This window comes from Xenopus tropicalis, chromosome 9 (genome assembly GCF_000004195.4).
Source record: "Xenopus tropicalis strain Nigerian chromosome 9, UCB_Xtro_10.0, whole genome shotgun sequence".
NCBI classification, from domain to species: domain Eukaryota; kingdom Metazoa; phylum Chordata; class Amphibia; order Anura; family Pipidae; genus Xenopus; species Xenopus tropicalis.
Window position 1 is genome coordinate 73,447,972 of NC_030685.2, and position 27,111 is coordinate 73,475,082.

At 41.1% G+C, this 27,111-nt stretch overlaps 1 protein-coding gene across 3 annotated transcripts in view; it reads right to left on the reverse strand.

Moving 5' to 3' along the window:
- Positions 1 to 22,088, reverse strand: part of tanc1 (tetratricopeptide repeat, ankyrin repeat and coiled-coil containing 1) — a 132,244-nt gene extending 110,156 nt beyond the window's left edge. For 2 of the 3 annotated variants that reach the window (XM_004917689.4, XM_004917690.4), the window contains exons 1-2: positions 21,738 to 22,087; positions 19,043 to 19,372 (exon numbers count right to left, since the gene is read on the reverse strand). The gene's annotated coding sequence lies outside the window, so the exon portion shown is untranslated. Of the gene's footprint in view, positions 1 to 19,042; positions 19,373 to 21,737 lie in introns of all 3 variants that reach the window. The other variant, XM_012971011.3, reaches the window with a different exon arrangement.
- Positions 22,089 to 27,111: the final 5,023 nt, after the last annotated feature.

Here is a 27,111-nt window from a genome sequence, read left to right on the forward strand (position 1 = left end):
ATACATTCATATGCTGAGAAGAATATTCTCGTTGTGCCTGCACCCAGAAGCACTGAATCCGCCTGGTGCAGGCACACGCAGCCGATATCCACCAATTAACGCATGACTTGCCGTTTGCTGATTACTGCACTAACCCACAGGCTGACAATACACCAGTGTGACCTTATCCTAAATGGTGCATATGTAAAAGATCTGATTTCACAGTATCAGTTGGTTCCAGGACACCTAACCCAAGTGGAACTTCACACGGGCCCCTGAGAGCAAACACAATTAATGAGACTATTTATTTGCTATATGTTAGAGATACTAGTTCTAGTTAAATCAAGTGTGACCGCTGAGTGCTTTGCACACACACACACTATCTAAATCTCCTCCCATTGCTTTTGCTTTCCAAAAGACTTATCAATTGCCATGGAGTGCCATATGACTCGGTACTAAAGATACTGCGACTCCCACCATCCAGCAATCATTGGCACCTGTAGTATAAAGTTCTGCAGTATAAAACATAGTCACATTGTACAATAATACACATTCTTACACACATCAATAAGGAAGCAGATAAGCTTACAAACGGAAAAATCAGAATTTGCAAGGACAATTCAATATGGAGAACCCCTGACCCAGCCATTACCAGAAATATAACATTCACTGCTGCAAGGTTGTATGAGATGCCATCCAACACATGCTTACTTATGGTATAGTTTACACTTTCTATGAATGATATATGTTTCAATTAATTATTAAGCAAAGTTAAACAAGGGCAAAGACTTAGATATAAACAAACAACAGATATTTAAAGTCCTATGTTTTAGCAGGCCGATATATTACTTGTAAGGCCTTAACTCTCCAGTATGTAGTATATCCATGTAAACAGAATAAGGTTTACATATTTACAGTACATGCTTTCCCATCCCCTCGAGCTGTTCTAGAAGCCACATCTCCCTTCTCAAAGTTACAATATATTTACATGAAATAGACTACAGACTTATATTGCAACAGAGTTTGTCTAAAGAAAGTCCTTCACCATATAAAAGATAAAGAGAAATTAGTGCTTGTTTGATTTACACACACACCTAAGTGCAGTAATGTGAACTGCTTACCAGATGGCAATGTGGATGTAGCAGACAGATATAATGTATCCAGTAGTGGCAACTGACTAGATAGATGAATGTGGCAATCTTGTTGTAGTTCGCAATTGTATCCTCATGTAGAGTAGATCATATGAATCTAATTGCAGAGCGTGGCTGTATCCTCAGTGAGGCACAAAAGAGAAACAGCAACTGGTGCAATATTATTTATTATAAAAGCTCAAATAAAAGAATAAAACTTACAAATTGCGAAGTGACACAAGCTCTTAAAGTAGCCCAACGCGTTTCGTGTACTTGACGGTACACTTCCTCAGGGGCGGGGATCAAATGGTTATCACCCCCAAATGAATAACCTTATATAGTGCTGATGAGACGGTATCTGTGCCTCGTGTACCGACTCTGTCTGATATTAATGACGTCATCAACTCTTGGGCGTCATCAAATGTCGGACTAACTAAATCCTATGTACTATAGGAAGGTGAGCGATACTAATAGTAAAATATAAAATAATTAACTAGGGAAAAAAGTTAATAAAGGTGGGTATTGATAAATGTTAATGTTGATAAAATGCCAAATGGCTATAAAAATTGTGCCCATTGTGCGTGTTGTCATAATTACCATTGAGCAAGCGAAATGAAGCAATCAGGCATATTACCATAAGAACGGTTAAGAACCCAAACGGAGTGAACTACATGGAGCCCTTATACCAACCCGATTGTCTATTGGGAGCAACGGGGCAAGGAGCTGCATGGAAATGAAGCCCTGATTGGCAAGCTGATAAAAATATATCGGAGGTGTAAAAATTATATAGCAACGCGCTATATAGGGAACACAGTGCGCGTCCGTGCCTCAAGCTGGTGTGTAGCAGAAACCCAAACCAAGAACTATGGCAGGAACTACATATTAACGCTAAATTTATAATAACTATAAACACGCGCTATATGAGGAACACAGTGCGCGTCCTAACCGCGTACAGATGTATTCATAAGAGCAGACTAAACCTAATAGCAGTAGTGATATGTTAACACATTTCTACTCATAATATATTGACACATCAAATCTATGGGTACCTCTCAATGATGATCCAGCAAGTGTGTGGTCATTAAGAATGGGGTATTAATATGGAAAATTTGTAAAATAAAATTAAAATGTGGTCCATCGACCCGAAATAAAGGAAAAACCCGTAAACCAACTAAAATGTGATACCTACACATAGAGACACGGTACCGAACCGTCAGTAGTCGAGGCCTACTGTAAGGAGATAACTTAAGATTACTGTGGTATGAGTGCTTAAATTACTACGAAGTCGGATGTTAAAAACGTTATATGATGGGAATGCTTAAGTGATTGTGTGAAGACTGTAGTAATAGAACTTAAAAGGCAGCTAGGTCTAAGTCAATGTTGAGACCCGTCGGCTGTAGCGTGTTCAACTTAAAAATCCAAAAGGTCTCCCGTTGTCTCAACCTAGTAAATCTGTCCCCCCCTCTGATCTTGTGAGAAATCTGTTCTAAACACATAAAGACTAAACCAGAAGGGTCACTGTTGTGTGCTGACTTAAAGTGTCTTGACACACTGTGGTCCATTTTGCCTTTTCTTATATTTCGAACATGTTCCATGATTCTAGTTCCTACACTTCTTATAGTCCGACCCACATACCGTTTGCTACACGGACAAATGAGTAAATAAATTATAAAGATGGACCTGCAATTAATAAACTCCCTGGGGACCGGTATATCTCCATTGATCTGTTTTTTGGGAATAACAAATCCGCAGGCTCCACAACGCTTATTGCCACATTTGTAGGTCCCGTTCAGACCCAACATGTTCCTGCTATGTTTAATGACCTCACGATCCCAAACCTTGGACGGGGCTATTATATTACTGAGAGTTTTGGATTTACGGAAGGAGACTTTGGGAATTTGTCTACAGCTCTCACCCAGAACGGGGTCAGCTGATAGTACATTCCAATGTTTGTGTATAATTTTACGGATGCGATGTGCTGCCGTATTATATTTAGTGTAAAAATTAAATTTTACATCCATGGAGGTGTTGTCACTCACCACAGGAGTCTCTTTTGATTTTTTCTCAAGTAAAAGGTTTCTATCCTTATTTAAGGCCTGGACTTCAGCCTCCTTTAACCAAACAGATTTATACCCTTTATTAAGAAACCTCTCTTCTAGAGTGGCACATTCACTCATAAAGTCGGTATATCTTGAGCAATTACGTCTCGCCCGCATATATTGACCCTTAGGGATGTTTCTAATCCATTGCATATGATGGTTACTGGTGGCATGTAGTAGGCCATTGCGATCCGTGGGCTTACGGAAGAGTTTGGTCTCTATATTATTGTTTGCAATAAAGAGGGTTAAGTCCAAAAAATCTACTCTAGTGGCACTCGTATCTGCAGTGAATTTTAAATTGAACGTATTAAGATTCATATGGGTAATAAACTCCTTCATTATATCCTCCGGACCATCCCAAATGAAGAGTAAATCATCGATGTACCTAGTATATAATACGATGTGCTTGTTATAGATGGGTGACCCCCAAATGTATGCGTCCTCCCAAACTGACATGTAAAGATTGGCATAAGATGGTGCAAATTTGCTACCCATTGCCGTGCCTTGTTTTTGTAAAAAGAACACATCATTGAACATAAAATAGTTATGTGTGAGAATAAATGAGATGCCTTCTAAAATAAATGACTGAAGTGCCAGGGGAAGAATACTTTCAGTATGCAATTTATGTCTGATAGCTTCAATCCCACTAGTATGTGGAATATTCGTATATAGGGCAGCAACATCACACGTGATCCATCTATAGGTGTTTTTCCAACAAATGTTCTTTAATCTGTTGAGTAGATCGATGGTATCTCTCAAATACGCCTTCTGCTTGATAACCACTTCTTGTAAGAAGTGGTCCACAAATTCTGATAGGTTGCTGGTAAGTGAATCTATACCGGAAATGATGGGTCTCCCTGGTGGTTGGCTGGGGTTTTTGTGTATCTTAGGGAGATGGTAATATATAGGAATTCTGGGGTACCGTGTGTTAAGAAAATTATGTTCCTTGTCTCCAATGGTACCAGCTATTTTAGCCGTCTTCAAAAACATGTTCAATTCTGTGACAAAGGTTTTAGTCGGGTCAACCTTTAATTTTTCATAAACTATGTTGTCTCCTAGAATCCTATCAGCCTCCTTGAAATAGTCTAACTTATTTTGTATCACTATACCACCTCCCTTATCAGCCTGTTTAATGATGATAGAGTGATCTTTTGTGAGGGCTCGCAAGGCTGAAGATTCTTCACGTGTAAGGTTCCCTTTGGGTTTCAAGGTGTCTGCAGATAGAGTGTCGAAATCCTGTTGTACCAACTTTTGGAACATCCTAATGTACTCGCCTTGCGAGTCTCTAGGGTAAAAGTTGTTCTTAATGTGACAGTTAAACTTGTTAATGGGTATATCTGGTGAGTAGGTATGTGGGGTTAATGAGGGGTCCCTTGTGAGATAATAGTGTTTCAAAGTAAGTTGTCTAGTAAATTTATGAAGATCTACATATAGTTCAAATTTATTCGGGCCAGTGCTAGGTGCGAACTTAAGGCCCTTATTCAGGACATTCATTTCATTAACGGTAAGTGCTTTATCTGAAGGATTAAAAATAGGGGTCGGAACTAATTTCGACTGCCTTTTTTCTTGAATCCTCCTCCCTGCCCTGGTTCCTCTATATGATGTGCCCCCCTTTTTTGTCCTCTCGGGACAGGGAAAAGATGAAAATCCCTTGTTCCCCTTTCACGGGGTGATGTAGTGGGACCAATAGTGGTCAGATGTGTTATTGGGGATGAATGACCGCGGGAACCCATCCTATTAGCCGTAATAGATGAATAACTCGGTCTATCAATGTTGTGGTCATTTCGTATGCGGGGTGGAGTCTTTTGAGTAGGTGCTGTTGAGGATTGAGCCTGATGTGTATTGTATTTGTGTTGGTGTTTAACCCTCTGTTGGTGGGGTTTAAAGAAGCGATCACTTTCGTGATCCTGATTTGTATTCTTTCCATGTTGATAATTAGCGCTCTGTTGGTAAGGTTTGTATATGTGACCCATTTCGTAATCACGTATCAATTTCCCTTTTTTACGTGTGATTAAAGACTTCTCATGAGACTCACAGCGTTTCAATATATTGCTGTTGAGTTGTTTACAATCTTCATTTTCTCCAAACGGTACTAATTTCTCCTGTAATGAAACAATCTCCTTATCTGTACTGGCCAATCTTTTTTCTCTATATCTGATCAGGAGGTCCATTAATTTAAAGGAACACTGATCAAGTGTGTCCTGCCATTCTGATGTAAGGTCGCTATCATCCATAAAATAGGGAACCTTTTCTATCCTTAACCCTCGGGGAATTATTTTGTTGGTTAGATAATATTGCATATATGTCTTATCGTACCAGTCATTGGCTTCCCTAATAAAAAGTCTCTCCAGCTGTTTTAGCATTTCCAAGGGTTCCATTTCACCTGGTGTCAGTTCATTGTCCAAAGTGATCTTATCATTGCGCATAAGGCGCGCCCTAAAATTACCCAACATCATGTGTCTCTATGTGTAGGTATCACATTTTAGTTGGTTTACGGGTTTTTCCTTTATTTCGGGTCGATGGACCACATTTTAATTTTATTTTACAAATTTTCCATATTAATACCCCATTCTTAATGACCACACACTTGCTGGGTCATCATTGAGAGGTACCCATAGATTTGATGTGTCAATATATTATGAGTAGAAATTTGTTAACATATCACTACTGCTATTAGGTTTAGTCTGCTCTTATGAATACATCTGTACGCGGTTAGGACGCGCACTGTGTTCCTCATATAGCGCGTGTTTATAGTTATTATAAATTTAGCGTTAATATGTAGTTCCTGCCATAGTTCTTGGTTTGGGTTTCTGCTACACACCAGCTTGAGGCACGGACGCGCACTGTGTTCCCTATATAGCGCGTTGCTATATAATTTTTACACCTCCGATATATTTTTATCAGCTTGCCAATCAGGGCTTCATTTCCATGCAGCTCCTTGCCCCGTTGCTCCCAATAGACAATCGGGTTGGCATAAGGGCTCCATGTAGTTCACTCCGTTTGGGTTCTTAACCGTTCTTATGATAATATGCCTGATTGCTTCATTTCGCTTGCTCAATGGTAATTATGACAACACGCACAATGGGCACAATTTTTATAGCCATTTGGCATTTTATCAACATTAACATTTATCAATACCCACCTTTATTAACTTTTTTCCCTAGTTAATTATTTTATATTTTACTATTAGTATCGCTCACCTTCCTATAGTACATAGGATTTAGTTAGTCCGACATTTGATGACGCCCAAGAGTTGATGACGTCATTAATATCAGACAGAGTCGGTACACGAGGCACAGATACCGTCTCATCAGCACTATATAAGGTTATTCATTTGGGGGTGATAACCATTTGATCCCCGCCCCTGAGGAAGTGTACCGTCAAGTACACGAAACGCGTTGGGCTACTTTAAGAGCTTGTGTCACTTCGCAATTTGTAAGTTTTATTCTTTTATTTGAGCTTTTATAATAAATAATATTGCACCAGTTGCTGTTTCTCTTTTGTGCCTCACTGAGGATACAGCCACGCTCTGCAATTAGATTCATATGATCTACTCTACATGAGGATACAATTGCGAACTACAACAAGATTGCCACATTCATCTATCTAGTCAGTTGCCACTACTGGATACATTATATCTGTCTGCTACATCCACATTGCCATCTGGTAAGCAGTTCACATTACTGCACTTAGGTGTGTGTGTAAATCAAACAAGCACTAATTTCTCTTTATCTTTTATATGGTGAAGGACTTTCTTTAGACAAACTCTGTTGCACTATTGTATATATTTTTTTTTTCTCTACATATGCGCTCCGGCTGTATGCATTGTTGAATTCGTTTTTTGGGACCCAGTCAAAGGGGTTATCTGAAGCGGAGCTGCAGGAAGAATACGACAAACACACGATACCGTTCACACAGAATTGAAAACTACATCACATTGAGAGCGCTGAGGACTTTGGTATAGTATATATACCCCACTACTGAATCATTTACAGACTTATATTGTCGTCTTTGTTCGTCCAACCCCACCCCACTGCTGCAATGACTAAAAAAAAACCATTGTCTTGTTGAAATATGCCACTGCTTTGCCAAAGGACAGAAACCAAAGTGGATTTCTAGGCCATAAATGAATGTAGTAGACTGAGCATTTCATACTGTACATGAGACCACTTAAAGGTAGTACAGGTATGGGACCTGTTATCCAGAAAGCTTGGGACCTGGGATCCGGATAAGAGATCTTTCCGTAATTTGGATCTCCATAACTTAAGTCTGCTAAAAATCATTTAAACATTGAATAAACTCAATAGGATTGTTTTACCTCCAATAAGGATTAATTGTATCTTAGTTGGGATCAAGAACAGGTACTGTTTTATTATTACAGAGAAAAAGGAAATCATTTTTAAAAATGAGAATTATTTGCTTATAATGCAGTCTATGGGAGACAGCCTTTCAGTAATTTGGAACTTTATGGATAACGGGTTTCCAGATAAGGGATCCCATACCAGTATAAAGCCTTCTTGTAAGGTGTAGTTTCATTTACTTTAGTTTTATAAATAAATTATATATATATATATATCCTTCTACTAGACATACACTGCAAATTCCACAACGCAACATCACAATTTCTGAAGCGTATTTCTAAATGTGAGAGAAACAAGTCTAACTCTACAATGGAATATGCTGATACTAAGGGCCCTTTTTATAAATTAGTAACAATACTAATATATTACTATTTTCAATGTACACACATATGGAATACAGTACAATACAAATTAGCGGACTGTTTCAACTAATGTTATATTTGTATATATTTCAGGGAAGTCAGTGTGAGGTGAAACCATAATTATTGAAAATATTATAGAAGTGGCATTTCAACAACTTGTGCCTTTTAATAAGCAGGCATTACTATAATGGGTAAGTGATGAAATTCAGCAGGGTTGTAGAAGGTTTTCTTCTATACTTCCTATTTTATACCACAAAGAGCAGAGAATGAAACAAAGAGTCTGGCCCAGGCTAATATCCCAGTATTCCTGAGGTCACCAAAGAGACAAATACGCAGCTTAGTTAAACATTTTCCAGCTGGAGCAGTATATTTAAGCTAATATCAAGCTGTTATTGCATTTGACATACGCTGGTATGTATATATACACATGCCACAACAAATCAAAATGGCTCTCCTCTGAGGAAAGCAGACCCGAGATGTTTGTACTAAGAAGTTTTATTTAAATAAACAATTCTGAACAATCTTTGATAAAGTCTTCAAAAGGTTTGTGCTTATACCGATAACTATCTAGGGTGCCCGGCAGCAAGTTAAAAAGTCCCTGAAACGTCTGCAGGTTGTTTTATGGACATTGCCCCCACTGAGCAGTGCTTCCAGTGCCCTTTCAGCCCTCTCCAATGATGTTACCATTTACCACAATGATCCCACAGATTTTTATTCAGCACAGTACCCAACCTCCATCTCTTGCTCTGAAGGATAATCTGCCACAATTATCTTTGGTTTGGTGTACTCGCCACAAATATGCTATCCTGCCGCCATGCTAGTCCCAAGCGAAATCAAACATGCATTGTGCAACAGCAGTGTGTACACTCACTAGACGCTTATTTATAGAATGCTGGGAATAACATCATGGGTGGGGGGGAAATAAACTATCTGGAGTGTGTCCATTTATATGTACTGCTCCTAGCATGGTTTATATCACTGGCAGCGATGGCTTCTCTTGTCTGAAAGCTTCTTAAAATGGCCAGGAGATGAACGATATGTTTTGCCAATCTTCAAACAGACTCAGAAGCCTAACATTACATGAGGAGCAGCAACAAACATATCATTTGCACTGTGTCCAGAGCTGTCTATGGCAAATTAACTTTCTCTGTCTGCCCTGTTTAGCTCAAGAAATAACAAATAATGACCATTATGCTTAATTAAAACAATAAGCAGAAGCCTTCTTGATGGAACCTTATACTGAACATAGGGGTATGCTGCCCTTTTAAAGGGATTGTTCACCTTGATATTAACTTTTAGTATAGCATAGACATTGAGATTCTGAGACAATTTGCAACTCGTTTTCATTTTTTGTGGTTTTCAGTTATGTAGCTTTCTCTTCAGCAACTCTCCAGTTTGGAATTTCAGGTTGCTAAGGTCTTGTTTACCTTAGCAACCAGGCAGTGCTTTGAATGAGAGACAGAAATATGAATAGGACAGGATATAAAGATAAGAAAGAAAAAGTAACAATAATAATAAAATTGTAAGCTCAAGAGCTATAGTTTTTTTAATGCTAGGGTCAGTGACCCCCCATTTGAAGAGATGTACAAGAGGAAGCCCAAGCACTGTGTAAAGGGGTTGCTACCTCTAACCTTTGAAAGAGACAACTTCACAACCTGTATGGTTAATAACACAGAGATCTGCTGCAGATGGCAATGGATTTTGTATAAACATACATCTAACTTAAATGAAAACAGACCTTTAGCATAATGAATTTATATCTAATGTTTTTAATAGGTGAGGGGCATCTTTCATTTTTAAGAATGTAAAAAAAATTAATTCTGTAGTTTTCGCTACTAAAATATTTCAAATTGGCTCCTAACTTTTACATGAAAAGACTCCAATAAATAATCCTGGCTGCCTCCTAACTGGATTATACCCGCGTCTGTCTCTGTATCGGTCATTTATAGCAATCCATTCCCCAACCCAAATTGCCCGTGGCTCTTACAGTAAAGCTGGATGCCTGTCAGACACTCCACATACTCAAGAACTCAATCAGCCTGCTGCACGTCTGGCCCAAAGTTATTTACAGCTGGACTCCTATTATAAACACAAGGAATTTGGACAGCACCCTAAAAGGAAAGCAGGATGACCGCTCAGGACGACCTTATTTTTTACCCAAGCATGTGATTTGGGTGGTCATAATGAACAGTTTTATTTGGGTCGGTAGCTGGATAAATTATTTATAAATACACTGCAATTCACTAATAATTACATATATAAATTTATGCCGAGCTGCCAAATTCCTCATCCATTTCCTACCCGCAGCGTCTGGCCACAGTGCTCCTTTCGAGCACAGACCTGGGTGGGTAGGAAATACATTAAATGCGCTCATTGCAAAGTTATTTTAAAATGGTTTGAACAGGCACGAGGCAGAGACAATTTTTGTCAGTGACTAATCCAGTAGGAAAGCTGCTTTCGGATCACATTTAGGAAAAATACATTTTTATTTGTTTTATACCCCTCAGTTCCCCCTAAGGAGCAGAACCGCAATATTTTATTTCATTGCAGTAATTCTTTAGTGCCAAAGAAATATAGGAGAGGGAGGTTAGTAGACATTATTAGCTATTACTTGTAGATATCTAGTATAAATAAATTTGAAGCAACTGGACTTGTTTAGTAATCATTGAAGACGTCTTCAATGATTACTAAACAAGTCCAGTTGCTTCAAATTTATTTATACTAGATATACCATGACCTGGATGAATGAAAATCTTCATAGACACTATTACTTGTAGGTTGCTAGAAATAGATAACAAGGCCCATGGTGAAGGCAGCCATTACCACTATGGAGCTTTAGGGGTAAATGTATCATGCTGTGTAAAAAGTGGAGTGAAGCGTGGTGATGTTGCCCAGGACAACCAATCAGCAATTAAATTCAACAGTTATAAAACCAAAGCAAAGCATCTGATTGGGTACTAAGAGTAACATCACTGGTAATGTATTACTCCAACACAGGATGATAAATATAGTGTTCTAAATGCATTATGGGCAGGGTTGATAGGGCAGCAGCTTCAGAGGGCAGCCATGGGGTGCTTATATAGTGGTTCACTTTTAAAGGAAAACTATACCCCCAAACAATGTAGGTCTCTATAAAAACATTTTGCATAAACAAGTTCTTATGTAAAACCCTGCTTTATCAGCCAATAAATGGACAGAGTTCTGCCTTTTGCTCCCACACTACTTCCTATTATAGAGCTGCAATATTTCCTGTCAGCTGATCTCTGAGGGAGCACACAGCCCATCACTAAAAGGATGTAAAAGGGCAATACTTACTTTGGCAGGATTCTTTAAAGGAAAACTATAACCCCAGAATGAATACTGGGGGTATAGTTGGAATACCAATATAAATTATCTGTTGGTTAAGTATTTATTCTGGGGGTATAGTATTCCTTTAAGTTAACCTTTAGTATGTTAATGGTCAATTCTAAGCAACTTTTCAATTGGTCTTCATTTTTTATATTTTATAGTTTTTGAATTATTTGCTTTCCTCTTCTGACTCTTTACAGCTTTTCAAACAAACCACTGCCAGGTTGCTAGAGTAATTTAGTTCCCAGCAACAAGATAGCTGCTAAAATACCAAAATGGGTAGTTGCTGAACAAAAAGCTTAATAAATGGAAAACCACAAATAATAAAAAATGAAGACCAACTGCAAATTTTCCCAGAATAGCACCTCGTTAGTTTTTAGGTGAACAACCCCTTTAATAAGCAGATTCCACCATTTGCTAACTTTCGAGTCCACCAGGGAACACTTGCAGCTAAACCCAGCAAAGGAGCTGGGGGGGGGGGGGTTAATGCCATTCTAAATGTGCCCTCAATATGCACCCAATTTGTTTCAAATGCAAGCACAATTGCATCTGCATAATGGTTAAAATATTCCATTGCATTTGAAGCTATGGTAGTTTGCAGATGAAAAGCCAGTGGGTTTAAACAAATCTATAATTATTCGCTATAGCCCAAACCTTTAATTCAGTTTTTTTTGTGCCTTTATTTTTTGTACAGAAACCCCAAAATGGCGTGGCGGAACAGCCTGTTGCCTCCTGACTCACAAGCAGCAAGAAGACATTCACATAACACGTTCCCTTCGTGCTGCTCTATGAATTCATACATATTTTATCTGTGATAAAAGTGGATCCTCTGGCACCTTTTCTGCAGGGGGGGCTGTTATTTTATAGCTGAAGTGCTTACATTTATCGGCCTCACTGAGCAGCGAGGCGTTTCTCTTGCCGGTACATGCTGCTCGCCAACCACATATTAGACCCAACCTCCATTAACCGCCTGTGTGTGACTCATGAATGAGCGTGCGCGGCGCTGTCACAGTCGCCGCAGACTGCACACAGCTGGTGACAAACAAAGGGTAACTACCTTACTACGGGACAGCAAATTCTTGGGTAATTTGCAGCTCAGTGATGTTTTCTTAGTCAGATCGCTTGTATAGACAAAATTACCTGCAGAGCTGCCCAAACATGTCCTCGCTGATATTCGCTGTCCAGACTATCTGCGCCAGGTGTACTTCTAAATCTGCATTATCCTCAGACAGCCAGAGGTATTTCTGCCCAATGCCAAGGATACAATGATGGTATCATGTAACAGCTGAGGATCATGGGAACTGCTGAAGAAACACAAGCCTACCAAACAAGGCCTTTGCCAAACACAGGCGCATCTCAAAACCCAAACACACATAATTCCTAACGTATATTTGAATTTGATATGTCACGGATATTATTTCTTCTTATTTAATATTCCTTCTGCTATCAAAAAATAAAACTTTGCTCAATTAAATGAATATAATTCTTTGCAAATTTCCAATACACTACACATTTAATATAGTTTTAAGGTTATTTATAAACATAATCATTGCTTCCTTTATTCTCTGCACAGCTAGTTCTGACTTCTGACAGGGCTGGATTTCAAAGTCGTGCTCCCTTAGGCTGGGGCACCCCGCTCACCAACCAAACAATCAATGATGAAGTGGTTTGACGGGTGATATCAAAACACTGTGCACTAAAGGTGATCATACACGGTAAGATCCGCTCTTTTGGCGAGGTTACCAAGCGAGTGGACCTTCGCCCAATATACCCATCTACGTGTGGGTAATATTGGGCTAGTTTGGTTGTTTGGCCCTTGGGCCAAACGATTGAATTAGAACGGTGTGTATAGGCACTGTCGGTTCGGGGACCGCATCAACGAGCCAGATGTCGGACAGGCCCGATATCGCCATCTAGAATTGGCCCATGTATGGTCACTTTAAGACAAGCCTCTCACTAATGAGATAAACCCAAAAAGCAGCCCAAAATTCTTTCCCAGAAATGTACAACTGGGCATTTATAGAGGAAAATCTTAGATCAAGAGCTCACTGTGGATTTTTTCTGACTATCATAAAAATGAATTGATCCAAGGCAAAGTGCCCTGTGCCACTTTGATGATTCCAAGAATGATGTGTTACCATAGACACATGGCTGTAAGATTATGGCCACTCATTTGGGCTTAAGGCCTGACCAATACATGGCACAAGGGATGTAGATGCTTGTGATTTTGTAAGCAGCCAATCCAGGGGTGTAAGTACAGAGGAAGCAGAATCTGCAGCTGCAGTAGAGCCCAGTCGTGAAGAGGCCCCAGCAAGTACTTATAAAAGACAATTTCAACATATCTTGGCAGGATAGGTCAACTTAATTTCGGGACCTAGTTACGTCAAAGAGCCAACCCCAATGGCTATTCCTAGAAGGGTCCCATTTGAAATCTCATCCCTACCTCTTGGCATAAATCATAAATGTATTTGTGCATTAGGCTGACCCCAACTATTTTTTTTTAATGCAAGACCTAACCTGACCCTCCACTGCCATTATTAAGCCATTGCTGACGTCACAGGATGGGGAGGAGAATATAAACAAAAGATGACAGAAGGAAACAGGCGAAATTCTGAAGAACTTGTTCAGTGTTTTTCTGCATTTGGCATTGATATCTGAACTTGAGAGTGCCAACATTAAACACTTATCTGGCTGTGCCAAGCAACGCATGAAAACCCATCCTATGGCAAGTAGCAATGCTCGTGGGTCTGTAACTTTATACAAAATCCTTATACACAGCACTTTAAGCTAATAATTGTGCAGTTTAGCGCACTTGCCTTCTTCACCTACAAAAGAAAATAATCCTGTTGTGTCTTAAAAGCTTGCAAAACATAATTTCTGGTTATCCAGATAGGTCTTTAGTCTTTTGTCTGTTCTGCAGCACAATCCTATCCCACCCCCGGGGCGCATATAACATGTGCTAGTGACTACAAGTTGCTAAACACTTGATCCTCATGTGAGTAACAGGCACAGACATTTACTCAACATTGTTAGCGAGTGACAAAGAGCACCCGGCGTATCAGGGATGTCTTTCACCGGACTTTCCCTTGTGTCCCAATGGCAGTGGGGAGGTGGAATTGCTTTGTCACCATCCTGAGAAAAGAGCCGGCTCCTCTACATTGACATTCCTGAAAACATTCACTTGACAGGACGAGACTGGGAAACGTGGGAACAAGGGTGCACTTTGCTATATTTGTGCTTCCGTTTGGACTCCAGTCAACATAATAACTCAGCTGCCAAAAACAAAATCATGGCTGAAAAACATCTTCAGCATCTATTTGCAAGGCAAGAACGTATCCATATGTAAAGTACCTTGGTCCATTTATTACTTTGCAAAAAGGACATCTGCATACCTTAAGGTGGTCCAAGTAGCTCGAATAGCTTTCAGTTCAGGGTAGCCAGTTGAGGAACTCACCAAAAATGGTGAAATATAACCAGATGTTGTCAGCTAAATTGCACAGGTCTGGTTGACTGTATCAAGGACAGGTCGGTCAACGTCCTCAGCAAATCATACAGGACTATTATTTCTGGTTAGACATGATTAAATACTTACCGCAACTGGGGTTGATGGTTTAAGCTTATGCCACACGTGGCAGATAAATGCAGGCTAGGGATCCGTCTCTATGTTTGAATCAGCGATTCCTTCTGTCTGCACTCGGAGCCACTGCATCGGCCTGGATGCACAATGCATATTCACATGTTTGGAAGCAGAAATCCACTCCATGTCCCTGCACCCAGGCCACCACAGTGGCTCCGAGGGCAGACACAAAGAAGCGCTGGGGCGGATTCACAGCCTGGAGCTAAGGCATCACGTGGGTGGGGGAATATGTGCCCAACTTATATAGACTGTAGGAAAGTGTAGGCTTTACATGCCCTTTAAGACTGATCGACAGACAGACATATAAAATAAAGTATCCCTATTTTAAAATATAAGGAGATCAGAAATGAGCGAGGATCCCTATTACGTATGTAAAGGCTAAGGGCTGTGGTAGACGGGGACTTATCTCCCCGATATGCGATTTACATTCTAGCCGGCGGGATAGCATATCGGGGAGATTAGTTGCCTGTGACAAGGGAGATTTGTCGCGGGCTACTAATCTCCCCGTGTACCACGGCCCTAAAAGCACAAGTGATTATACAAGTATGAGACCTATTATTATTCTTACATTTTATTATTACAGAGAAAAATGAAATAATTTTTAAAAATGTGAACTATTTGCTTATTAAAGGAGTCTATGGGAGATGGCTTTTCCGTAGATTTCTGGATAACGGGTTTGCGGATAACAGATCCTATACCTGTACATATAAGGGCTCTGGCACACGGGGAGATTAGTCGCCCGCGACAAATCTTCCTTTGTCATGGGCGACTAATCTCCCTGAGTTGCCAGAGCCCTAAGACCATGGAACTACAATGATTATAAGGCAATGCTGTATAGGTTCTTTGTGTCTTTGTGTAGTACGATTACACAAACACTGATTAGATAGATAGAGGGGGTTCTACTCTACTTACTAAATGTCTAGAGGTGGCACATACATTACGACTATTAATGATAAGCCCAATGGAGCCTAAAAGCAAATAATATCAGAGCTCCATGCAGCAGATTTATGAAAAAAACCTGGCAAACAGATAAAGAACCAGTAGAGAGCCAAAGTGCTCCCATATCAGAGAAGGCGCAAGCTAAGGCAAGAGGGAGACTTTATAATAATCTGGGCACAATGGCAGCAATGTATAATACCTAGGTGGAAATGTAATAAGAGGCCTTATGCCCTGTACAGAGTACTTTGCTTCTAAGGCCCATCTAAAATGAGTTATTGGCATTCTGGCTGCTGCACAACTATGGTACAAATTCTATACCAGTTATCAGGAGCGCTTAAGGGTCCCGGGTGTATATCACATTTCATTTCATTTTACACAGGAATGTTCTTTTCTGCCAATTGCACACTCAGAGTCATGTCAAGCAACACAACCTAGAACTTGGTATAACAAGCCCAGTAAGGGACACATGATATTTTATGGGTTTTTATCAACATGAGCATAGAAAAGGTACATTTACCCCAGCCAATTAAAATAAAAGATTAAAAGTTGTTAAACATCAGTGTCTTACATGTAACATAAATCAAAACTGGTGCTCTAGGGGTGTGACTATAGAATAAGCAAACTCTGCGACTACTGGAGGCCCAGTAGGTATAGGGGGCCCACTGATGGATAAGCAATTTCAATATGTGGTTTTTAAAAAATGTCTTATTCCCATTCACTATGTGGTGCAGTTATATTCACAAACAAAGTATATATGAATATACTTTTCACCAGACAAACAGCGCCTAGGGCCACAACAGGAGGGACTGACTAGCTCAATTGCACGAGCCTGCAGGTAGTCAGAAACACTGGGCTATTGTTAGTATAAATGTTAGCCTGACAACGAGCCCCCACCCCTAATCAAACAAAAAAAACACTATAACATTACTACATATTATAACTAGAATGAAAAATCCCTTTGAAGTTCCAAGACCTGTGTAAAAGAACTCAACCTGTGGCCTTGCCCCTTTATATGGTTATAGGACTTCAAATATCCTTTTAATTTCACAATAAGGGGTACTATATTCACTATGCAATACACAAGAGCTATGAATATCCTGTATAAATGGTGCCTAGTGATATTATCACTTGCTATTGGCTCAGTGAAATAATAAATGTACCCCCCCCCTTTGTAAAATGTGAGGATATTAGAAGCCTTTATACGGTCATGGAACTCCTTGATTACATCCAATATCCAGTATCCTACTTTACAGTAGGAACGTTATTCCCTACATACCGGTAAATGTTAATGCCTTTTGTATTTGTGCATTGTAAAAAAAAAAAAAAAAAAAAAAAAAAAAAGAATACAGTGCACCGAACCTATTATTTTAGGATCTGGCTGAACCCGAATCCTTTGCAAAAGATTCAGCTGAATACCGAACTGAATCCTTATTTGGTCAAGGAAGGGTTAAAAAGAATTAGCAACTTCAGTTTTTATGTGACAAAAAGTCAGGATTCAGATTCGGTTCGACCAGATGCATGGATTCGGCCAAATCCTGCGAAAAAAGGCCAAACCCAAACTGAATCCTGTACTCGGTGCATCCCTAGTATATGGTGATATGGTTACTACTTGGGGACTTCTAATATCCTTATGTTACAATAGAGGTTACACATTCCTCTAATTGCAATATGTAAGGATACTAGAATTCACCAAGGTGTTTCATATATATATTATATATATATATATATATATATATATATATATATATATATATATATATAAAACGCACACACCACAAGATGGTTGCCAGATGTTTTACCAGTCAGTGGCGCACCCATCTTAGCACCCATCTGATAGCAATGAGCCTAAGTGCTAACAAGGCACCTGAGGAATGCATGAAATTGCATGAAATAATTTTAAACAGGGGTGAATGGAATTTAATTTCCAGTGGTTTAAATGTTATTTGTAAACATAACTGCAACTTATTTGTTTATCTTTTTCTGTTCTGCTTCTGTTTAGATTCTTGAGCTGGCTTCTGCTACATTATTTCAAAAGTCATAACCAGGATTGCAGAGGATTCAAACAGTCAGACAGATACTGGTCTCAATAGCAAATACATTTACTAATAAATGTAAAAACTACTGAAAATGTTAATGTTATGGGAAAGTTGTTCAGAATGACATTTTCTTTTATATAGAGCTGCTATAACCTTACAGCCAAGCAGGGCAGCACATTGAGAAGGTGAAACGGCAAACATTAACTTTTTAGCAGGCAAAATCAGGACTGGAAACAGAGCAAGGGGGGGAATTTCCTTAGGCAACTATATAATAAAAACAATGACATAAGGAGTTTGCATTGCTGACCACCACGGAGGAATCTAAGGAATGTGACCAGCTCCCTGCAAAGGATCAGGCACAGTAATTGTTACCTCCAGGCAAAGTGACACAAGCAATTGACTGGCAATCATAGGCTAACAGCTTTACTGTCAGAGGGGACAGTGAACGGAAAGCAAGTGGACAGCAATTCAGGCCCCTCGGTTAGGATTGGGTTAAAGGGCAACTAAATCCACAAAACAAATATTGCATTTTGCTGCTACCTAAGAAGGAGGGGGAGTGCTGTTCTACTTTCAATAGCCAGCAGCTGGAATCTGCTCTGCTGAAGTCTCAGACCCTAGTTTGCCCTCATTTATCAGTGGTGCAGCACTGGCAGTAAACTGGGGTTCAAACTGCGGAGGCTGAGACTTAAGCTGCATTTGCTGCTGCCTGTGAGAAGCAGTACAGCAGCTCTGGGCCTTTATAAAAAACAAAACAAGCGATGCTTTAATTGGGCTCGTGGCACGCAGCATGCTTTCCAGTTGGCTGAATTTCACTGAAAACCACCCCCTGCTGGCCCCCAGACCTTTGATAGTAAATGATTGCTTTTATTCAACCCTATAGATTATATTTATATTAAACTCCTATAAGATATAACAGAAATTGCAGCAGTAGAGGAAAGCAAGGGCCACTGTAATACAATCATAACATACAGTGCACTGTGACACCAGGAAATTCAAAATTATGAAGTTGAACTAAACTTTTCAAAATTGCGGAAAGCCCTCAGCAGAATAATACACGTTTAACAACTAAGTTCCTGGATCTGTAGGCCAGCAACACACTTCAGGCCAGACAGTCAGCGATGGGTTAAACTGTGCCTGCCGGCTGTGCTTACCTCAGGTTGCAGTCAAGCAGATGATTCAGGTGAGCAGCAGGGAGCTGGCGAGAAGGTTACACAGAAGGAGCGGTGGAACTAGAGCTCTGCCAGGACATGTTCCTTTCCCTCTGCCATTCCAAGGTGCCGGGCAGCCAATACAGCCTTGGGGAGCAGCTTCTTGATCCACACACACACCTTGATTCTGACTCGGATATATACACACCCACGGGCCCTTTGCTTTGGTCCTGTCACGCTTATTGCACACTGTTTGGGCACTGGATCTCCAAGCTCTTATAGCAGCACACTGCCCAGCCTGGAGGCAACAGACCGATGGGAGGAGGTGCAATTCTATTAAAGAAAATGATAAAATTGCAGCGAGTTAATTGCATTTACTAATGAGACATTAACATGAGCACTGATAAATGCAGATATCCTGGTTTGCTCCTTGCCAATTAGTGGAGGAAAAGTTGGTGTAAGGGAAAAGATACAAAAAGGAGAATGGTGAATCTGCTCTAATGCCTCATTAGTAAGGGTAAATTGCCCTTGCGCAATAATAAAAAAATATCTCCAGGAAAGTTATCCTGACAGCCCCCAGACACCCCTACCCCTTTCCGTATATAATAGGTGTAATGTTGGTGCCACCCACCCACTGTCCCTTCCACCCATATGCCCTGCTGGATTTCTCCCCTGCCTACCTACCTGCCAATGCTATCAGTACTTATCCCCATAACTCCCTGCCCACACAGTTATTTCTCCCCTACCTACCTACCCATGCTATCAGTACTTATCCCCATAACTCCCTGCCCACACAGTTATTTCTCCCCTACCTACCTACCTGCCCATGCTATCAGTACTTATCCCCATAACTCCCTGCCCACACAGTTATTTCTCCCCTACCTACCTACCTGCCCATGCTATCAGTACTTATCCCCATAACTCCCTGCCCACACAGTTATTTCTCCCCTGCCCACCTACCTGCCCATGCTATCAGTACTTATCCCCATAACTCCCTGCCCACACAGTTATTTCCCCCCTACCTACCTACCTGCCCATGCTATCAGTACTTATCCCCATAACTCCCTGCCCACAGTTATTTCTCCCCTACCTACCTACCTGCCCATGCTATCAGTACTTATCCCCATAACTCCCTGCCCACACAGTTATTTCCCCCCTACCTACCTACCTACCTATGCTATCAGTACTTATCCCCATAACTCCCTGCCCACACAGTTATTTCCCCCCTACCTACCTACCTACCTATGCTATCAGTACTTATCCCCATAACTCCCTGCCCACACAGTTATTTCCCCCCTACCTACCTACCTATGCTATCAGTACTTATCCCCATAACTCCCTGCCCCCACAGTTATTCCCCCCCTACCTACCTGCCCATGCTATCAGTACTTATCCCCATAACTCCCTGCCCACACAGTTATTTCTCCCTACCTACCTGCCCATGCTATCAGTACTTATCCCCATAACTCCCTGCCCACACAGTTATTTCTCCCTACCTACCTACCTGCCCATGCTATCAGTACTTATCCCCATAACTCCCTGCCCACACAGTTATTTCTCCCTACCTACCTGCCCATGCTATCAGTACTTATCCCCATAACTCCCTGCCCACACAGTTATTTCTCCCTACCTACCTACCTACCTATGCTATCAGTACTTATCCCCATAACTCCCTGCCCACACAGTTATTTCCCCCCTACCTACCTACCTACCTACCTACCTATGCTATCAGTACTTATCCCCATAACTCCCTGCCCACACAGTTATTTCCCCCCTACCTACCTACCTATGCTATCAGTACTTATCCCCATAACTCCCTGCCCCCACAGTTATTCCCCCCCTACCTACCTGCCCATGCTATCAGTACTTATCCCCATAACTCCCTGCCCCCACAGTTATTCCCCTCCTACCTACCTGCCCATGCTATCAGTACTTATCCCCATAACTCCCTGCCCACACAGTTATTTCTCCCTACCTACCTACCTGCCCATGCTATCAGTACTTATCCCCATAACTCCCTGCCCACACAGTTATTTCTCCCTACCTACCTACCTGCCCATGCTATCAGTACTTATCCCCATAACTCCCTGCCCACACAGTTATTTCTCCCTACCTACCTACCTGCCCATGCTATCAGTACTTATCCCCATAACTCCCTGCCCACACAGTTATTTCCCCCTACCTACCTGCCCATGCTATCAGTACTTATCCCCATAACTCCCTGCCCACACAGTTATTTCCCCCTACCTACCTGCCCATGCTATCAGTACTTATCCCCATAACTCCCTGCCCACACAGTTATTTCTCCCCTACCTACCTACCTGCCCATGCTATCAGTACTTATCCCCATAACTCCCTGCCCACACAGTTATTTCCCCCTACCTACCTGCCCATGCTATCAGTACTTATCCCCATAACTCCCTGCCCACACAGTTATTTCTCCCCTGCCCACACTTCCCCTTCTCCTACCGACACTATTACGTATCCTTATCCCCTACTTACACTGCCATCAATTGCCCCTCACCTTTCCCTTCCCACAATTCTGCCCTCCCTACAGTATTACCCAACTTTCCCGGCCATTTATACTCACTTTTCGCGTACTTTCCCTGCCTACATTCTGACTGCTCCCGTACCTTCCCCTGCCTTCTATTTCTCCCCTGCCCCACAGTGGCAGCAGCAAATCATCACTTTTTCTTACCTTTCCTTCCTAACTTTCTACCCTCTCCCGCCGCCACGACAGTCGGCTCTTTTCGTGTCCCTATACTCCGGACTTCTCTCCGGTGCCGCTATTCCTCCTCCTTAGGCTCCTGGTCTCCCTCCCTCCCAGCGCACAGCAGCTAATCCCGCCGGATTCAGCCCGTCTCCCTCCGGCAGAACTGTCCCACCAGGCGGCTTTCAGAGAGCGCAACTCTCCCACCAGCGCACCGCCTCCTGCAGTACCAACAGCAACCATAGGTGGCGCATCCAGCTATCGGGCACAGCCCAGAGCTAAGGGTAGAGCTAAAGGCAGAGTGAAAGGCAGAGGTGCCTGAGGGGGGAGTCGGTGGGAGCTGTTTGGATAAGTAAATATTACACTGTGACAGTGACAGAACTTCCCCCGGGGGAAACAGCAGCTTTATGGGAAGCGGAACTTAAAATGACTCCCATTTGCATGTCTTGTATCAGATGCCAAAGCTCTGAGAGCTACACCCGAACAAGGAAAGGCCAGTGCAGCACAATCTGCTTCCCCACCTCTCAGGAATCAGCACAAAATATTATATTATACTCCTTCATAGGAGAGTTTACTTTAAAACAAATTCTGACTACTCTGTCCCTGGATGCACAGGATATGTAATGCCATTGTCATTTTGTTTTACATTTCTGAATACAACATGCATCAAGCTAACATTTCATTCAAGGTAAACTGCTGCTGTACAATAGACAAATTGGTTCCCAGTGTGCCAGGTCCTCCTATGGGCTGCTTAGGTCAATGGCTTGGCTTGGGTCAGTTGGACCTGTTGCTTTAGTTCCTGTGCCTGCCCTTATAATAGGATCCCTCCCTGTCACTGATGCCAGCAATAGGGATCTCCATGATACTGGTTGCGGTAAAGCTGAGGAATTTGGGCCAATGCTGACCATCACTAGGTTGCATCATGGTAAATTAGGTTTATTCACTACAACTGGATAGAGGAGCGGCTCCTGGACCTCATTTCTTGCCACAGGTTCTAGAGCCCTGATCCACTCCACTTCCAGTTATGGTAACTATAAGTTTCCTTCTAGAAGTCACGGGAATTAGACAACAAAAGCCAATAGGGTTGATTCACTAAAGTGCGTTAATTTTTATCACATGCTTTTTTGCGTTAAAATAGACACAAAAATGAACACGCAATTCGCTACAATAGTATCGCGTGCATTAAGTCGCATATCGCATGCGTTAAATTTCGCGCTACCGCATGCGTTAATTTGCAAGCAGAAATAAATACTAACGCATGATTCACAAACACTGAGACACGCTAAATATCGCATTAGTCTGTGCGAAAATTAACACCTACTTGAGGCAGGCGGTAATTATAGAAAAGTACAGTTAATGAGCTTTTGGCAACACAATATGGACTTTGCAGTGAGATTTATTCAAGTCTGTGTTGGCCCCAGAGTGATGCAGCCGCCAGTTTGCAGGGAAATGGGCATTTTCAGTACAGTAATTTTCCGAAAGTATTGGCATGTACGGCTAACATGGCGTGCGTTTTTTCACACGCGGCAACTATTTATACGCGGTGCGTTGATTAGCGCTCGTTCCATCAAATACTGCATGAAAATAGTCTTCGTGACTAAAATAACGCAAGCAGTATCGCGCGTAAATTAGCGCAAATATCCTTTTAGTGAATCGTGCGCTAAGACGCGAAAAATTAGACGCGATAACATTTTTTATGCATGCTATAAATAACGCATGTTTTAACGCACTTTAGTGAATCAGCCCTAATGGGTGATGCTTTGTCCTTGGTTGGAAGTATAGTTCCTAGTATTATCCAAGAATGAGAAGAATTAGATTGCAAGCTCTTGTATCCACAAGCCGGCGCTGGCTCAATTCCAAGCAGATTTTGGTCAAAATTAATTTAACATCTGTAGGGCTAGTTACATTCATTTTGTCTACTATTATTTCATAATAGGTGACATTTTCTGTGGAAAAGTCTGCTTTTGACACAGGGCAGAAACCATATCCCTCTCTGGGTATGTACCCAATAGGCAAATTACATTTATTCCTATGCAACAAACTCATTCAAAAATGCAAATAATGTCTCTGATTGTTAAGCTTTGGGTGCACTTTCGTTGGGCCTCTTTAAAGTGCTTTAAAATATGTGTTTATGCATGCTTTTAGGAGTCTGGAGTAACTTCAATACAACAGCTACAACAGCAGTTAAAAATAAATATACAAATCCCTGTCAGATATAGAATATACACTGACTTGTGTCACAAACATTTCATATAAAAATAAGTTAGTGAAAATAATACAACAAAAGGATTGTAGATTTGACATAAATGTTACACCACACAGACAACATCAGATGGACACCCTATAGTGCAGTGGTTATCAAACTTTGGGGGCTGGAGTAATGCAATGTGGCCTCAGCCTGAAGGTTATTAAGATTTGAAAGCCCCCCTTGAAGGCCAATATTTGGGGTTGGATATTCTTGGAACTATGGCTGAATCTGTAACCTTGTGGGGGGGCTCTGAAATAGTCTGACAACCACTACTTTAGCACAAAAGGGTCTTAAAGGAGAAGGAAAGGCTAAGAAAGAGTTAATCTCAAGCTGCAGGCATACCTTCAGTTCTCTCAATAGTGCCCTTAAGTCTCCCCATATTTCTCCTGTTCAGCTGATCAGAAACCTCATAGGAAAAAAAAACCGCTGAGCTCTGTAAAGAAAATTCCCATAATGCCTCACTCCTGCACCAAGACCAGTGTACATGCCCAGTTTGTAAGACTATGAGGCAGCTTCCTGGTGAATGGCTCAGATCACACATTCTTAAGGGGGGGAGGGAGTTTTTAGCATTCTTGAGGGAGGGGAGAGCAGGAGAGAGCTGTGCAGACTCTGGCATAGGAAAAACAGAGACAAGAAATCCTGTTTCTTTTGACAGAGGACTCAGTGCAGTGTTTCTGTGAGTGCTTATGGCTGTTCTTACTGATAAAGCTTACTTGGTTTTTACCTTTCTTTCTCATTAAACCTTTTTTTTCAGGTATCCCAGATTCACTTTGTGAACCAAAAATTAGTTTAGTGCTCATTTAAATGACTATTGTCTGTGGTAGAAAGGGTGCATATGCCATGGCTGTTGGTCATCCTGTTGAAGGCAAATTTCCACAGGGGCCTTTATAAAGCTCTCTCTGTAAAAGCAGTTAGCCTAACCCCTCAGATTCTCTTTCCTACTATACTCTATCTACTGTTTCAGATGTGAAAGCTGTTTGTGCAAGAGTGGCAGGTGGTTTGGGGGCCTCAATACGGTTACATTCTTCTCAATGCCCCTTGAGTGACCAGTTTGACCCATGGGGCAACATGACAGGACTGTGGAGGACATTCAGCACAAACAAGAAGAACAAATAAGGATATTATCCACAACAGTGCTGTATTGGGGAGGGGGTTGCATTAGATACTGTATCTCAAATGTTCAATTATAACACTACAGTATCCAAAATTATTTTTAACCTGACAGGATGAGCTGCAAAAGGAGCAACATTCTTACCTTCCCCTTAAGACACAGCCAATAACCAAACTAGAAAAATAGATGGCAGGATGCAATGACAAATGAGTATTGTTCATCTGCATATATATCAGTTATTCAAAGGCTTTTATTGAATGCTGGGAGTTGTGGTTGAGCAAGCAGAAACTGTTTATGGGTAGAAATCCCTTTACTCTGGCACTTTGGTCACTACAGGTAGACCTGTCTACTAAAAGTAAATATGCTAGTGTCCTATACTAAGTTACATACTAGTTACATACTAGCACCTGAATCAACATTATATTAACCAGGTTGTACCGTTGTACCGTTTAAACCAGGCCTGGTAACCCACTGCAACTAACCAGCTTGTTGCTTTCAAACAGGTTATTAGACCTGGTGTGATGTTGGCTGCATGCATTACATTACCACACAAGATTTAAAGGGGAACTCCACCCAAACAAGTTGAGCATTTTTAGAAAAAAAAAACATTACAAGCAGCTTTGCAATATACATCACTTAAAAAATCTGTAATGTAATTATATGGTTTGGAAAAATTACCTAAACCTAGCCCATACCCCAGTCCCCTGCACACGTGATGTCAATAAGATAAAAACATCACAGTGCAATGCATTGTGGGTTATGTAGCTCCTGCATTCTGTTTGTAACCTGTGGAGAAGTTGTTACAGTTTGCAATGTTTTGGTCCCTCCTCCCTAGGATTTCAGATGATGGCAGAAAGAGAAGAACTGTTTTGCAGCTGGATTTCTGCATATAAAATGGTATTTATTTACTCTACTTTTTGAAGGAACAGATTACAGTGATAGGTATATTAGGGGTTTCTGTGTGTGGGGCTCTTTAACAAATTTTGGTTCAGAAGCCGGAGTTCCCCTTTAATATCAGTAACTTTATATTTTGTACTTTGCTAAACAGGCCCTTCCGAAGAACTATCTAATATATTTGCCAGGACAGCCAATTCTGGAGGGGAATTCCACAACATTCCCACCCAAGCAATTTCTATGAATGACACATAACTTTCACATTATAATGAAGCACGTAAGCCATAAAATAACCAGGCCTAGTATGTGAAGAGCAGAATATGCTGGCAAAGGCCATCCTGCACATTGTCCTTTATCATTATATTAGCTGCCTATTATCTGTGAGAACATTCATATAAAAAAAATGTTATTAATTGGCTATTCCTGTTCCTGACTTGATATTTTCTTGTTATTGTGACCCATCCGTTGGTATTTTCATCTTTGCTGTGCTGCTGATTTATTAGCCTTAATGAAACCCCGTTGCTCATTGTAGAGTATTACATTGTTTGACACTGTTTAGTTAAGAGTTCCATCAGAAACCCAATATTTGTATTTCCTTGTCACATTATGGAGTGCACGCCCAAGCTCACATCTTTCACACTATGACAGGACCCTTTATGAACGCACACAATGTTCAGAGCGAGCGGATATCAAGAGGAAGCAGGCCCTTGTGTGTACTGATAGAATCTGGAACTGGGCTCTTCCATGAATTTGTCTTGGCTCCAGTATCAAAGAGACAGGGAAAGGTAAAACTGCAAGCACACTTCCTACTAAACCCGGCCTCTCTACCATCACAATCCCAGCATGATGCCCACTTCTGCTTTATTTGGATCTTTAGAACAGCAGAACCCCACAATACCCCACAGTCCTTGGCCAGAATGGTGTCTAAGATGAGTAAAGGGAAGTTCACATCCGAATTAATTTTTAAAGGAAAGCTATACCCCCAGAATGAATACTTAACCAGCAGATACTTTATATTACATTAAGTAACATATTAAGAATCTTACCAAGCTGGAATATATATGTCAGTAAATGTTGCCCTTTTACATCCTTTCCCTTGATCCACCATT